This window comes from Aedes aegypti, chromosome 1 (assembly GCF_002204515.2).
Source record: "Aedes aegypti strain LVP_AGWG chromosome 1, AaegL5.0 Primary Assembly, whole genome shotgun sequence".
Classification (NCBI taxonomy): domain Eukaryota; kingdom Metazoa; phylum Arthropoda; class Insecta; order Diptera; family Culicidae; genus Aedes; species Aedes aegypti.
In genome coordinates, this window is record NC_035107.1 from 264350549 (window position 1) to 264367554 (window position 17006).

Genomic DNA, 17006 nt, shown 5'->3' on the forward strand with positions numbered 1-17006 from the left:
ATAGTTGCATAATTTCTTATTCAGCTTGCTATACAGCTTCTCATGGATCGCTGGATAAGAGTATTGAATAAACGTTTAATCAAACTGATATTCAGCTGTCGTGGTATTCAGCAATTGACACCTTTAACCAACCAGTGTTCAGCAAATGCTCTCACTGTTCAGCTTTCATTGTTACTTGGGAAGTGCGCATCGGTTTGGTGAGCGTGGGGCAAAACCGAGGATAGAGAGATGCGGCCACTAACCGACTATTGTGACGTGCAGGAACTGAGGATTGGAAAAAAAAACCTGACAATTCAAAGTTAACTACACGAAATCTAGCAGATACCGTGCAGCCCCGATAATTTGAAAGATACTCAATGCAAACAATCGGGATTCATTTGTGATTTGAACTTCTAGTAACCCGTGACTTTTCATCACTGAACAACCGAATTATATAACATGAATATCAAAATACCAGGTTCACTTTGAAGTATTGTTCCATTGAATTAAAATTGAAAACAAAATGGGGTGGTGTTGTTCATGAGTTGGTGAGTGATTGAGCTGGGACAGAACATAATAGTCATTTTTGAATTGGCTTTGATACAAAAAAAGTGATGATTATAATGAATGACATATATTACATGAAGTTGATCAGATCAGTAAAAATATAGATACATACATTAGAGTGATGCAAATTTTGAAATTTTAGCTCCCCTATGCTTAAACGATTATAATTATGGTAACTAGCATCCTCCCAAAGTTTGAAATGATTCGGAAGAAATTTGACTGTGCACACGCCATTTGAAGTTTATATGGAGATTACTATGGAAAACGCCAATCTTTTGTGTTCAGCCCTCTATCTCTTCGTCATAAAAATTTATGGATAAGTGAACAAACTCTTCTAATGTGAAATCCTCCCAGCTACAACTTTGCTGAAGACCACTTTTTGATTGGACGTCAGGATAAATTGTTATTCATCATCATAAAGTTGGTTTGCATGTAGCATGCTTCACCAACTGTTCGGCAGGCAACAGTGGTGCTCCTGGCGGGAAGAATAGATCAAAGTAATCCAGGCTACTATGTTCTACAGCAAAAAATACATTATTATGACGAGCAGTTAGAGGACTGAACACAAAAGATTTGCGTTTTCCATAGTAATTTCGATATAAACTTCAAATAGCGTGTGCAAAACCAAAGTTCTTCCGAATCACTTCAAATTTTGGGAGGATCATTTTCATCATAATTGACATCGTTTAAGCATAGGGGAGCAAAAACTTCAAAATTTGCATCAGTCTAACATACATATTTACGACCGTTTATGACGCTCAAATCCATTTGAAACATGATGGCGTTCTCTATTTCTGTAGTATACGGTATGAAAAATAAGATAACTGGTCAATATGTTAAGCAAATGGGCTTTTTCTATCATGCAAACGAGCATATCTAGCATATTGCTTTGAAAATATGGAACAAATTAAATAATCAAAAATAAATCAGAGCGAGTGGGCTACTTCTAGCAACACAGATGAGAGGATTCCTGTGTGATATTTTATAGGAGGGAGAGTCACAGATATAACAAACAAAGAGCAGAGCGAGTGGGCTACTGCTAGCAGAAGAGCAGATTCCTGCATAACTTAAAAAAAAGATATAGAAGAGATATTAGAAAAAATGAACAGAGCGAGTGGGCTTCTGCTAGTAATACAGATGAGCGGATTCCTGCATTACATAAAAAAAAGATTTAGAAGAGATATTGTGAAAAAAAAATATGAGCAGAGCGAGTGGGTACTGCTAGCAATGCAGAAGAGCGGATTATTTCACTTTTTCCAAAAACTGCACAAGCCGTTTCACCAGACGAATCAAAACAAAAGCAGAGACGATGATAACGTGACAGATCCATTTAAAACACATCTGTTTGCGCGCGCTGCCTACTGCGATCTCGTAGCAATAATGAATGGAAATTGTAGACTTATCAAAAATTTGTTCAGGGATAATAAATCTTCGAGCTGTTTAGTAGAATACCTATAAGTAGATGAAAAAAAAATGAAGTTCTAAATTCGGTTTTTTTATCATCTACTTGTTCAGGGATGTCACTGAAAATTCTTCAAACAATAATTTTTTAAATTCTTACAGAAATGTTGATGAATTTACTAATAAATTTTTTGAATGATTTTTAATCAAATTCCATGGTAGGGGATTTTTTTTTATTATCGTACAAATTGGGCCGAAGGGTCTCAGATTTTTATGAAACTTTTTCCACAGGCAGGGCTCATGGATATATGAATAAAAAAATTGAGAAAAATTCAGGGTCGCCTATTTTTCCGGAAAACTCAGGTGGAAATTTTTTGTTTTCCCTTGACACTTCTTACTTTGAAAAATCATAACTCAAGAACGAAGCATCGTGGAAACAAAGTTTTTATATGAAAATTTAAGCAAATTTTCTCAAAAATCCAAAAAAATATGAACTGGAAAAAGTTTCCCACAAAATTTTCCACCGTTGGAAAAATTCGTAAAGAAAAGCCGGAAAAACTATGCCCGAACTCGTGGAAAATTTTCAAAAAAATATTTTCGAGAAGGCAATTTTATAAGCTTTAATCACTGAAATTTTTGGAATGCACTTTTTTTTCGTTTTTGAGTTATGGCCAATTTTGTGAAAAATGTCCAGATGTGCCATATAAGACTTTTCTTTGAAAAATCATAACTCAAGAACGAAACATTCTAGAAACAAAAATTTTATATGAAAATTTAAGCAAATTTTCTCAGAAATCCAAAAAAAAATATGAACTGGAAAAAGTTTTCCACAAAATTTTCCACCGTTAGGGAAATTCATAAAGAAAAGCTGGAAAATCTATGCCCGAACTCGCGGAAAATTTTTATTAAAATATTTTTGAGAAGGAAATTTTATAAACTTCAATTCTAGTAACTTTTAGGATGTACTTTTTTTTTGTTCCTGAGTTATGGTCAATTTTGTAAAAAATGCAAAGATTTGCCATACATGCCTTTTCGTTTAAAAATCATGACTCAAGACTCATCATGACTTGTCGAACCGGTAATGGAGCACTTCACGCAAATTTTCATCTTTTCCGTAATTCACCGAACTCCATTCGAATGAAGCTTACTGATGAGGCCTTGGCTGATCGATCGTAGATTTGTCCTTACTGATTTGTGGCCGTCCAGTCCGAAGGGGTTACATCATAAAGAATTGTATTCGTAATATTGAACTTTGTCCATTTCAACAGCGTCGGGGAAACTTTTTCCACTTTCAAAAAATTAATAACGAGGAATATACAGCTGATAGACAACACTTGCACTTTCTCACTGCTCTTTGTAAGTTTTTGGTAAACTTATGATTCTCAAGCCATTTCTACGCTTTAAACTTGAATTGGGAAATACCTATTTGTCATATTGTCTACCCATTTATTTAACTGTCAATTTTGTAGTTACCTAACAGGAAAAAATTGCCTACACTCTGATTGAAGAAAACTTTGTTTCTATGTAGTTTTGTTCTTAAGAAATTTTGTTTATGAACTTATAAATTTGTAAATATATGGTTCAAACAGATCATGTTTAAGGAACGAAAAATGAGCGTATTGAAAAATATTGTAGGATTGGATCTTATTGATCGCTCTTTTCAAATATACTTTGTTTGAAAGCTGGAATAGCTAATCGGGTTTTCATTATTTGTTTTCATAAACAGTGAAAAATGTCCTGAGAAACTGATTCCATTTCAAAAATTTCATATTTTTGAGATAATTTGAATCCGGTTCGACAAGTCATGATTTTTAAACGAAAAGGCATGTATGGCAAATCTTTGCATATTTTACAAATATGACCATAGATCAGGAACTAAAGAAAAGTACATCCTGAAAGTTACCAGAATTGAAGTTTATAAAGTTTCTTTCTTGAAAATATTTTAATAAAAAATTTCCGCGAGTTCGGGCATAGATTTTCCAGCTTTTCTTTATGAATTTCCCCAACGGTGGAAAATTTTGTGGGAAACTTTCTCCAGTTCATTTTTTTTTTTGATTTCTGAGAAAATTTGCTTAAATTTTCATATAAAAACTTTGTTTCTACAATGTTTCGTTCTTGAGTTATGATTTTTCAAAGAAAAGTCTTATATGGCACATCTGGACATTTTTCACAAAATTGGCCATAACTCAAAAACGAAAAAAAAGTGCATTCCAAAAATTTCAGTGATTAAAGCTTATAAAATTACCTTCTCGAAAATATTTTTTTTGAAAATTTTCCACGAGTTCGGGCATAGTTTTTCCGGCTTTTCTTTACGAATTTTTCCAACGGTGGAAAATTTTGTGGAAAACTTTTTCCATTTCATATTTTTTTTTGGATTTTTGAGAAAATTTGCTTAAATTTTCATATAAAAACTTTGTTTCTGCAATGTTTCGTTCTTGAGTTATGATTTTTCAAAGTAAGTAGTGTCAAGGGAAAACAAAAAATTTCCACCTGAGTTTTCCGGAAAAATAGGCGACCCTGAATTTTTCTCAATTTTTTTTTATTCATATATCCATGAGCCCTGCCTGTGGAAAAAGTTTCATGAAAATCTGAGACCCTTCGGCCCAAACCCGTACGGTAATAAAAAAAAATCCCCAGTAGCTTAGATTATCGAAGGTTTCTCACAGTAAACATATCAGAATTCTTTTAAGGATTCGATTAGAAATTTCACTAGGAACAACTCAGAGCAATACCTTAGGCAGAGATTCCCCTAAAAATTGTTCCAATGATTCTTAAAAGCGCTTTGCCTAATTTGATTTTGAAACTATCCAAGTTTTTTTTTTCGAGTTATACCTTCTGAGTTTTTTTTTCAATCAGACTACCGGATTATTGTATTTTTTTTTTAGAATTACTCGAGGTATTACATTAAAAGATCCTTCGATGATTCCTTCAGAAATTTCTCAAAGCAATTCTATGGAACTCCATCGAAGATTTTATCAAAAGTTCAATATAGGGTTTGAATTGAAAGTTAAAATCTAAAAGAAAAAAATCTAGAATTAAACCGGAAGTAACCTAAATGATATACTTTGATGAAGTGGCGTACGCATTGATTCGGTCAGGAATTGATCCTGCTCTAATGATTTTTCTAAGGATTCCTATAAACATTCAAACATAAATTATTCCTGAAATGCAGTAGGAATAATTTCAGAAATGTTTTTAGGACTCCATCTAATATTTATTTCAAGTTTCAGTACTATGAATCTATGAATACCAAATAAAGTACCAAATAACACCTGCAAAATTCAAATGAAAATTCTGAACATATATGCTTCTTTAATTCCCCAAGTTTCTACAAAAGATGTTAGAAAAAATCCTGGAGAAACTTTGGAGGAGTTCCTGAAAGAATTTTTGGATTACTTATTGAAGAAGTTATTTGAAATTACCTGGATGCATGTTCGAAGTATTTCTGTAAATATTAACATAGAAATGTATGGATGACATTCTGAAATAATTCTCCTACATTAAACTTGAAGGAATTCCGAAAGAATCTCCTCCGGATTTTTTTGTTACTTGAAGGAGTTTCTTAAAACAAAACGTGGAGTAATTCTTATTTGAATTTTGATGATATGAAAGAAATTTTTTGCTCCTTGGTGTGATTCTACTCAATTACCCCGATTTCCATCACCCCGAATGCTATTTCCCCGAATTTACAATCATCTTGACATGATGACATTGATGACATTTCCCCATGATATTGGAATTCGGGAAAATGTCATTCGGGGTTATGAGTCGTTCAAGCTTTTGGAATTCGGGGTGATGGCATTCGGGCAGAACGTTTGATAACACCCTTATAAAAATATCATTGGTCAACTTGTTTTGCCTTCTGTCGAAAAATAAAATGCATATTTTACATATATTATGCCCTAGATCCCTCTCTGATCCGCTCGCGATTTGAATGATGGTAAGCAAATCATAATAAGATAAAACACAAACAAAACTCCGACTGTAGCAAAGCTATCCATCGAAGCCAAAACCACACGCTTAAAAAGCCACGAAGAAAGAAACCTTCTCAACATTCGGATCACATCGTTTTTCTCTCTCAATGGCCGTCGTCTTCGTGTTGGTATTCCGAAAGGTTTGTTTTGGTTGAGCTAGGCCAGGCTACGAAGTCAACAGTAATTGCCTTGCGGGAGAAGGTGGTAAAGCGATGTTGTAATCATCATGTGTGACCGACCGACCGAGCCCAGGCACGGTTTCTTCGTGGGCAGACATCTAGATTCGAATTGGCGGTGAATAGCGGAGAGAATGAGTCAGTTTCTGGTACGCACGTAAATCATACATCTAGACCAGAGTGAACGTTTGAATGGAGTACCGGTTTGGGAATCCCCGAAAAACCTTAGAAGACGTACAACGAAAGGTCATTCGCTCGGATTTTCTGAGCATTATGTAGGTCAAAGATCAATGACAGTTTAGCTTTAAAGCGTTGCTTGGGTGAAGATGGTGTAGTTCTTCGAAAAGCTGTTCAGAGTGACTTCGTTCCAACATCGTAGCTAGATGAGGCAGGCGAATAGCAGTAAAATGGTCTCATTTCGAACCACTGACCTGTATAACAAGCTCGGTAATGGGAGACACATTTTATCCGCCCTACGACTATTTTCTCAACTCTGCTTTCAGGCACAAATCGTCAACTATACAAGAAAATCCTAGTTGCACTGCAGCTGTGCGGTGACTGAGAAACCAGATTGCATAATAGCACTCTCATTGAGGCGCTCATTAGCTCTCCATGGGATACGACGACTGCCTACGTTGCACATAGGAAAAAAATGTGCTAGCCTAGAGTCTGGCTTTATAATTCTTTCAAGAGTATCTTGCTTTTTTAATTAGCTTAATTTGTTGTTAAGAAGGATAGAAGCTAACATTTAAATACAGGATGACCCAAATAACGCCTCTTTTCATGATTTTTAAGAATGTTCTGTAAATTTCGCAATGCTTTTCACACTGTCTGCAACTAACTTTTTCTCTTTGATATAACAACATTTGTGCTTAGCCTTTAACCCGTTATCGCCCAAAGTATCCCACAATTGTATTTGAGTTCTTAAGTTGTTATCAATAGTTATGTTTCCATTAGATAAATGGTTTTAGCTAAAAAAAATGACTATGGTGAGGATCTAAAACATTCTTGAAAGTGAGTCGTCAATATCTGACAGCCCCAAAGAATTTATTTAATATATTATTTAGATACAATTCAACTAGTTGATAACTTTAGAAACAGTTAGTCCTGAGAAGAGTAATTTTGATTGGAAAAGTTAAACTCTTTTACTACCAAGGGAGAGAAAACTAACGATTACTACAAAGGATCCGGAAAAAGTTAAAATACAATTTTAACAATGCATATTTTCATCGTTTTCTAAGCGATTTTAAAAAAAAAGTGCAGCAATGGAATCAGACACTATTCAAGATCAATATCCACTTGAAAGGAGTGGTAAATGACTGGACAATGCGTACCATTAATACTTCGCGTAGGGGGACTGGGGGTAGTTTGCCCACGTTAAGGAGAACAGCGATTTTAGATGTGAAAAACATTATTTTATGCTCTTTTTTATTATGGTCGGATAGACAAACATGTTTTCTACCAAATAGTAGAAACAGCTATCCATTCTAACTTTTCTGGGGTTTATAAATTAATTTTGAAAAAATGCTTGTTTAACTGCATATGTATTGTTTTGCGGGGTAAAACGCCCCGCTTGAGTTTGGCGTTAGCCATGCTATAAACGAACTCACACAATCATGCTTGTATATGTGTTGCATACATCCGGGCGTTTGTTCAGATGTTATTGTTCAATAATAGTTTACATGCTGATGCGAAAAATGTACATTTGTAAGGTTCCAATTTTTGTGTAACTTCAACGTGGCATTACGTTTGGTAGAATTTGAATTCAATCGGCTGTTTTGGTGTTATGAAATAGGGGTGGGCGTTTTGCCCCCAGAGTTGATTAAAGTTTAGGCCTTCAATAAGCTTTTTGAGGGCAAATTTAACATATATTTTGCACGTAATACAAACTATGATAGTGCACAAGTTGGCTCTTGGCAATAGTTTCAGTAATTTGGTTATTTATCGACCTAAAATATGACATTGAAAATCGCACAAAATTGCAACGAAAACAGCGAAAAACGTTTTTATACGATTTTATCGACTTGGTTGAGAAAAACACATAAAAACATATTTGGAAAAGCATTTTCATCCATTTTCTATGATCTAGGGTGAAAAAAAGCATTGTAAAACTCATCGTTCGCCCAAATCGATGGTGGCGCGTTTTGCCCCCTATGGGCATATTACTCCCAGTTCCCCTACCTGCAGGTATAAAATAGACTCCATTTGTGGTCCCTAGCCTCTTGTTCAGTACCGTCAAACGGGGCTTCTTTTGACATTATTTCCACATTCTTTAACTTTGAGGATTTGTAACTCTTAGAATTATGGATAGATGTTGATAATTTTTGCCTATATTTAAGTTGTATATGTACGTAACAAATAAGCAAAATATGAAGCAAATCCATCAAGAAATAACAAAAATGCTTGAATAGCGAAAAAAGTGTTTCCTTCAAGACAAAAAAGGGGCTACTTTGGACATTTTCACAATTTGCTAATGAAATGATTTTTCCTTATAACTTTCAAACTGATTCAATAGATTGTCGTCCACTGTGATGTAATGGAACGTTTTTCATTGATAAACTTAATGTAGAAAATTGCAAAGCTAGAATCAATTACACATATATAACAAATTTCAACGAAACATGCCATTTACTATTCTCAGTTTGCAGTATGAAACTTAAATTTTCAACTTCCTCTTAAATGAAACTATCAGTTACGAGTGCTCGATTTTCAAGTTGACATAAACGAACGACGTAACTACTAGGTACTGCGATGATGAATGAGTTATGTACAAAAACTCTTTTTTTATATTCTTACTGTTATATGTTGAAGGATCACATTAATACCGGTAACTAATTTAATACCAGTAAGTAATTTTCATTAAAAACGCAATCTACGAAGTAAAGTTTAGCAAAATCGTAAAGCAGTAAGTTTGCTTTTGTAATATGCTTTTAGCTTCTTAGTAGTTTAGAGCTGGCTTAAGAGTAGTTTAATTTAGGCATTTGAAGGATGCAACTGTTCTGTAATACAAATTCATGTAAAATATAACGAAAAATAGTTTTTTAGAGATTATGTTGTGAATTTGGCATCGATACGCATTGAAATAAATGTATTTTCTGTCTATTCACTTTTACAAACATTTATTTTATTTTTTTATGTTGTAAAATACACAAACCAAAACATTATAATAAAATAAAAGTCGCAAAAATAAGACCTTTGATCAATTATTTTAATAAAACAACAATTTTAAGCAAAACAAATCACAAGATGTTCATGAAACATGACGATTCGATAGTTTTGTGATGCTCTCAATAAGTTTCCAAGACATGGGTAAAATTAAAACAATGTTTGTATAGCCAATGTTTTATACCTTGTGAACATTTATTCGAGCTTTTTTGAAATGTTTTCTTGTTTATCCTGTTATTGTTGATGTTGTTCCAAGAAAAAAACATGCCAAGTGGTAGAGCATATATTGGTTAATAAAAGTGCTGAAGACACAAAATTGCTCAGATTAATATTTACGCTGCTAATAAATACGAAAGGTGAGTGTCCAAAGTAGCCCCTGGAATCAAAAGTAGCCCCGTCCGACGGTAACTCCTATCCCAACCTCCCGGTTGGGTGACAAAACGTCGAACGACAAAATGTCGAATGTCAAAACGTCGAATGCCAGAACGTCGAAAGGACAAAACGTCGAAGGGACAAAACGTCTAAAGGACAAAACGTCGAAAGACAAAATGTCGAATGCCAAAATGTCGAATGCCAAAACGTCGAATAGAAAAAAAAAGTCGAAGGGACAAAACAAAACATGGAAATGAAAAACAATGCGAATATCTGACAAACCGTCGATCTATTCGTGGTAAATCTGAATAATAATTGGAATCTGAGGAATATGAAGAAAATCGATAAATATTTAATATTTATTAACGTTTCGAACAGTTAAGGCAGTGAAATTTTTTTTTTCCACTGTTATTACCGTGATACCATAATTCTTAGTTGATCTTGGAAGGGATATCAAAAAGTCAAATTGAAAATTGTCAAAACTTGTCTGAATTGTTTCATATATTGGTTTACTTCTCAGGTTACAAAACAATAATTGGAGTCTTTCATAGAAGTGGTTATTTTAGTCAAACATTGAAAGCAAGATGCCAAAGACGTGTTTTGAAATAAAAATATCACAAAAAATGTCTAAACTCAATTTAGTAGTTAATATAGAAAACTTGCTGGAGATCCTTACTTCTATATACGTGATTCTGGAGTTTCTGAAAAGATAATCAAGCTAATCAAATGAAATGAACAATCGATTTCGGAAAAGATTCTATTGTACTTATTTGACAAAAGAATTAGTATATTTTCAAAGAATAATGAACTTACTAGATGTCCAATATCATGTTTTAGTTTTTAGTAATTTGTTCACATCACATTAAATTAGTTAAACCAGCAAATTAAATTAAGTTATTTAAATTGTCATGTTCAGTTACATCCTCCCACCTTATACAAACTTTTAAATCTTAATTCAAAAGCTAAATAACATGATCTGCAAATACGATAGAGCAATCGCATAATAACGGAACTCGAAGAAAAACGAAACTGATCAGTTAGTTATACAGTAATAGATTAGTCAGTAACAATTCAGTCGATAGATATGCAATGAAGAAGTCCAAATTCACGCAAGTTGTTTCACTAAAATAAAGTGATTCAATAGGATGTAACCATTGAGCATTAATATCGGAAGGAAAAGACTAGCGGAAGAGTTGAAAAAGGATTGTAGTTGGGAAAGGAAAGATTTTTCACACAACGGGGGGATCTGCGGAATGCGTTACTAAAGGAATGACTAAGCTCAGGAACGTATATCCCCCAACTTTGACTTGTTGACTGGTTTGATCACTTTTGCATATCCAAGACTTCAATTTCGTTTTGCTTCACAAAGTGTTTCTTCTTTTGACTCATATTCCGAACACTTAAGGCCAACAGTGATTTCAAATGCATCTGATTGGCATAAATTAGCTGATATTTGTGTAAATTTTAATTTCTTCGCAAAGTCTAACTGTTGTCTGTTGGGTGTACCGATAATAATGTTGATATGACTAGTTTTAGTATTGTTTTTACGTAAAAGTATGAAACAACATTTTGATTCAAATGCCGAACACTGTGCTCATTCTGTCTCATATTCCGAACACCTTGATTCAAATTCCGAACAGCACGAATAAATCGTATTCAAATGAATAATTTCGCAAATAAATTTATCTGAGCTTCTTCTACTGGTGTTAAACTAGAGAATCATCACTACTCCCGCGGTTTAAATTATATTGGAGACGTTAAAATTTAATTGAATTTGACTGCCATTTCCTTGTTATTTGGTGACATATTTCAGCGAAACATTTCAACCAAACCGCCATACAAAAACCGAGTGTTCGGAATATGAGTCTGTGCGGAATTTGAGACAAAACGGTACATTGAAAATTTTGCGAGTTCCAACGCCATCCGCATCGGAAAAATGGTTTCCTTAGCAACGTTATTTCGTTTGAAAAAATACTGCTTTCGACGTTTTGTCTCTTCGACGTTTCGTCTCTTTCGACGTTTTGTCTTTCGACATTTTGTCCCTAAACCGAACCTCCCCGTGGTGCCGCCTGGGGTACGAGTAACCGTAGGCAAGATCGGGTAACCAACCCTGGTGGGACCTTGGTCGTATGCTGCCAGGAAAGGGGGGGGGGTAACTTATCAGAGCGTCTGTTCTCCATGTTAGGAGCGGCTCAAAACAGCGTCTGTTCTCCATGTTAGGAACGGCTGATCAGCGTCCTAGTGCCAACGTGGGACTCTAAACAGTGCTGTGCACGATGATCCTTCGGCGAGACAGGGGGTTGGTGCAGGCCTTACAAGCCAGCCGTAAAAATCATCAGTACAGGAAGCATACAAATTCGCACCGGAACAATCGGCATAGACCCAGGCATCGAAAACGGACTAGCGATTGGAAACTCGGATCATGAAACTGTAGGTCTCTCAATTTTTTGGGAAGTACCCGCATTCTTTCCGAATTATTGAGGGTCCGCAAGTTCGACATCGTAGCGCTACAGGAGGTTTGCTGGAAAGGGTCGATGGTACATACGTGTGGGGATGGTTATACCATCTACCAGAGTTGCGGCAACAGACATGAGCTGGGCACAGCTTTTATCGTGATGGGCGAAATGCAGAGGCGCGTGATTGGGTGGTGGCCAATCGACAACAGAATGTGCAAGTTGAGGATCAAAGGCCGTTTCTTCAATATCAGCATAATCAACGTGCACAGCCCTCACCTAGCAAGTGATGATAACGATAAGGACGGTTTCTACGCGCAGCTGGAACTTGAATACGACGGCTGCCCAAGCCATGATATCAAAATCGTTATCGGAGATCTCAACGCTCAGGTTGGCCAGGAGGAGGAATTTAGACCGATTATAGGGAAGTTTATATCACCAATGGTCGAATTGGTGTAAAATTTATGTTGGCAAGTCATACAAGAATTTCTCAAAAAATCTCTCTTCAGAAATACTTCCAGCCGTATTCAGAACAAAATCATTAAAAATTACCGCACTTATTATCCCACGAATTGCTCAATAAACTCTTCCAGGGATTATTCCACAAAATCTGTAAGGAACCAAGAATTATAAATTCAACCAAAAATTCCTCATAAATTTTTCTATAAATAAGGATTCCTCTGAAAGATTTATTGAATTATTTTCAGAGTAAATTCTACTTGAATTCTTCAATTTAAAAATTGATTTATAGGAAGTATGCACTTCAACAAAAAAGTAATCACCTATCTCGACGCGTGGGATTTTTTTGCAAAAAATGCTGGAGAAAAGCAGTTGAAAAGAAATGTCAATTCAAATGGAGATCACTGTAGAAAATTTCTTGTGCATATATCTTGAAAAGGCTTCTCTTTTGTAGGTTTTTATTATGTATTTCACCATTGATATCTTTACGACTTCGTTTAGAAGTATATCTTATATTGATTTGAAGAAAAACGTCAAAAAATTTCTTGGCATCCTCTTGGACAGATTCCTAGAGAAATCTTGTAACAATTCTTTGAGGGCTTCTTTGGGAAATTTTTTGAGTGAATCTTTGGATTTTTTTTTTGTATCATTGGAAAAATTTCTTGTGGAGTTCTTCAAGGTTCCCCGAATGAAAATTTTGGTGGACTTTGCTGGGAAAGAATCGCTCAAATGCTCCTGAAGAGAAATCTTCGAATTGATAGCAAACTTTAAGCAAATACCTTGATAACATTATGATGAAATTTCTGAAGAAAATCATTAAATCCTTTAGAAACTTTTAGGAATACGCTTTGAGAGTTGTCTGGTACTTGGGGAATCCTTATTGAAATGTGCCTCAAAAGCCTTTATTTTCTTTCAGTCCTGAAGTGGTTGTTTCGATATATTACTCTTCATTAATTGACGGTTTGATTACTAAACAAAAATTGAAAACAACCTCAACAATAGTTAAATATAAGGTACAATCCTTGATATTAATGTTGATTGAATTATTGTTTCGATTAATTTACTAGTCAATTAGCACAAACCCCTATTTTGAAGGACCCCAGAATTTGACTCCGCACCGGGCTCCGAAAACCCTAGCAACGCCATTGTAAAGCCATATATTTGTTTAGGAATAAAAAACACTATGCTTTCCCGAAAGCTCCTATCCTTCATCCGATCAGCAGAGCATTACGAAGAAAGATATTTGCATAATTTTAAATCACTAACAAATTGTAATGGTTTTCGGGGTACGAAGTTTAAACAGCCATTCCATGAAAAAACGATCTAGTGGGTAACCGAATTCCGTGAAAATTTGCTATTTTGTTCCTTATCCGAAATAATGATACACGTGTTTTAGGATTTTTGGATTTTTTGATTATGGTGACCATTTCCGAAATAGAGTGACCAGAAAAATCACGACTTTGCTAAATTTTAATTTAAAAAAAATCATAACTTTTGAACCGTTTGAACGCTACCGCTAAAAAAGGCTAAAAATTTTAACTTTTCAAAAAAAAAAATCACATAAATTGATTCAGAAAATTATATTCAGATATTTTGAATGAGCTCCCAAAAAGAAGATCTTAGATATTCCCAGTAGGGGCCTTCCTTAGCCGAGTGGTTAGAGTCCGTGGCTACAAAGCAAAGCCATGCTCAAGGTGTCTGGGTTCGATTCCCGGTCGGTCCAGAATCTTTTTGTAATGGAAATTTCCTTGACATCCCTGGGCATAGAGTATCATCGTACCTGCCACACGATATACAAATGCGAAAATAGCAACTTTGGCAAAGAAAGCTCTCAGTCAATAACTGTGGAAGTGCTCATAAGAACACTAAGCTGAAAAGCAGGCTCTGTCCCAGTGAGGATGTTAATGCCAAGAAGAAGAAGAAGAAGAAGAAGAAGAAGAAGAAGAAAAAGAAGAAGAAGAAGAAGAAGAAGAAGAAGAAGAAGAAGAAGAAGATGTTCTCAGTACTTTACATTTGATTTTATTTGCAAGGGGGCCTGAGTGTTTCTAAAAATGATTTAGGGATTATTGAAGGTAAACCAATGATTCTCAAAAAAAAAACTTTCATCCGATTATAAATGTTTTCGGAGCGTACTTAGTAGATTTTTTTGTATTTTCCATGGATCTTCGAAATTCTGTGGAACTTTATAGAGCTCTCTCAATGTTTCTCAAGGGGTACCGATGAGGTTTTCAGAACTCAAACAATCTTTGGAGATGCACAAAAGGTTCGTAGAAGTTGCTGAAAAAATCTCAACAGTTGTTCAATGATTTCCAAATGATACGCTAGGTACCTCTCAAAAGTTTCTAGGGACAACTTTGGTACGGACGGTAGTCGATGTGGACATGGAGCATGAGCACGCATAGATGGCCGCTTCGAAGTTGCTACTCCATGATTGACCAGAATAATTGAAGCTGTCAAATATCAATCAATAGGGCTTTTAAGGTGAAACAGTTTGGAATCAAGTTTTAAGATTGCACTGAAACTTCAAACGCACAAATCTCGCGATGAAAGCATCCAACAACAATGTACTTTTTATTTTGGCTTTGTGCACTAGCAGAAAGCTTAAAATAAGAAGATCAGAAACGTTTGCCAACTATTTCTCCAGTTTTGTGCCCTTGAAAACGTGAGTAGGGGCACAAGCCGGCCATTTTGCCGGCCATCTTCAGATTCCGAGATGTTTCACCTTAATTAGCCAACAAGTCTCAATGTGCGGAAATCAAGACCTTAAAGTAAGGTGGGGCTAAAGTTCGACCTTAGTGGTATTATCAAAATTTCCATGGAAACAATAGTAGTTGAAACAAAACAAATACCATACAGTGAACCTTCAACATATTGGCTATAATTCTTCTGAACAAACTTATTTCATAATATTAACCCATTTTTAGTTAAAACAGTTTGATTGTCTTAAACGAACTTTTGCCCCACCGGTGGGGCGAGAGTTCGAATCTAGTGTGGGGCAAAAGTTCGCTGGTTAAAACACAAAACACTTAAGGTTGCCGAAAAATACACACTAAATTTTCATCAAAAAAATTGTCCAAAATAGGGTTAATTGTAATATACTCAAAAAATAGCAGCTTTCCGCAAAACTAAGCGGAAATGTTAAATATTGGTGATATTTTTCGCACAATCAGGCAAATTTTGCTAAATTATAAGATAATATGTGGATTTTAGGCAATTTGCAAATTTTTCCATGAGTTTATACATGGGTCGAACTTTTGGCCCGCTGATTCGAAGTTTTGCCCCACTATGGGCCAAAAATTGTTTCCAAGCATTTATGCAAAAACTGATTCACCTCAAAGCATGCTTATGATAGGCCTAGAAATGCCCTTACATAAAATATTGAAAAAGATGTTATCTTCATTTGGTTCCATGCAACGAAAACTTGACTGAAAATTACAATATTCACGTCGAAAAACAAAAAGTAGCCATAACTTTTCCAAATCTCAATACATTTTTATGATATTTGGAGAGAAAGTCTCTTACTTGAATAGAATTTCAACCACCATGACATTTATTGGCTTTGTTTTGCATTCAGCTAGAAATCTTAAAAAGATACTCGTACCCCACTCAAACTTTTGCCCCACTTTACTCTATAATTTGAAAGTCAATAACAACGCTGGCCATGTTATAAGGAATGATGTATGTAAGAGAAGGAATGTTAGTTAGAAAACCATTGTTGCTATAGACCAAAGAACCTTTAGTATCTCCATGGTTGTCATGAAAAGAAAATTGAGTTAGTGGGATAAGGCAATTGATGCGATCCATGATAAACGCATTGTACACCGAACAAGTTTTCATCGCCCACCCTCTTTGGAACAAGTAACGTTATCGAAGGATTAACACTACTTAGTACTGATATAATTGTGCTTTTTTACCGTGTTCTCCGTGAGACACTAATCGAACCGTACACAGGAATTAATATCAATTAGTACTACCGTAATCCGGGGCAACATTGATCATTTTTTTGAATATTTCTTAAATATTTCGTTTGAAAATGCAAATGTTCCTTATTTCATATTTTTAAAACAAGTACTGCCACCCATAGCTCGTGGCTATATACTGTATTTTGTTTTTAGAAAGATTTAAGCACGTTTAAAAAATGTTTTAAGGCTAAGTAGCCCGTCATTCGTTTTGGCAACAGTGATGACTTATCAGCTTGCATTTCAAAGTGATAAAACTCAGTCTTGATAGTTTATACCGTTTTGATTCATATTACGGACACTTAAGGCTTCAGTGAACTTCAACTAATCGAAACATATATAAATTGAATCGTTCCCTATTCAGCTTTAGCGTAATCAGGCCTTGCAAACACTCACATTTCGAATGCTGGGTGAAGATTTGGATTCCACAGCTGTAATTCACTTTAATCAACAAAAATGTTCGGCCTCTTCATGATTTTTATTCCGGACACAACCACACTT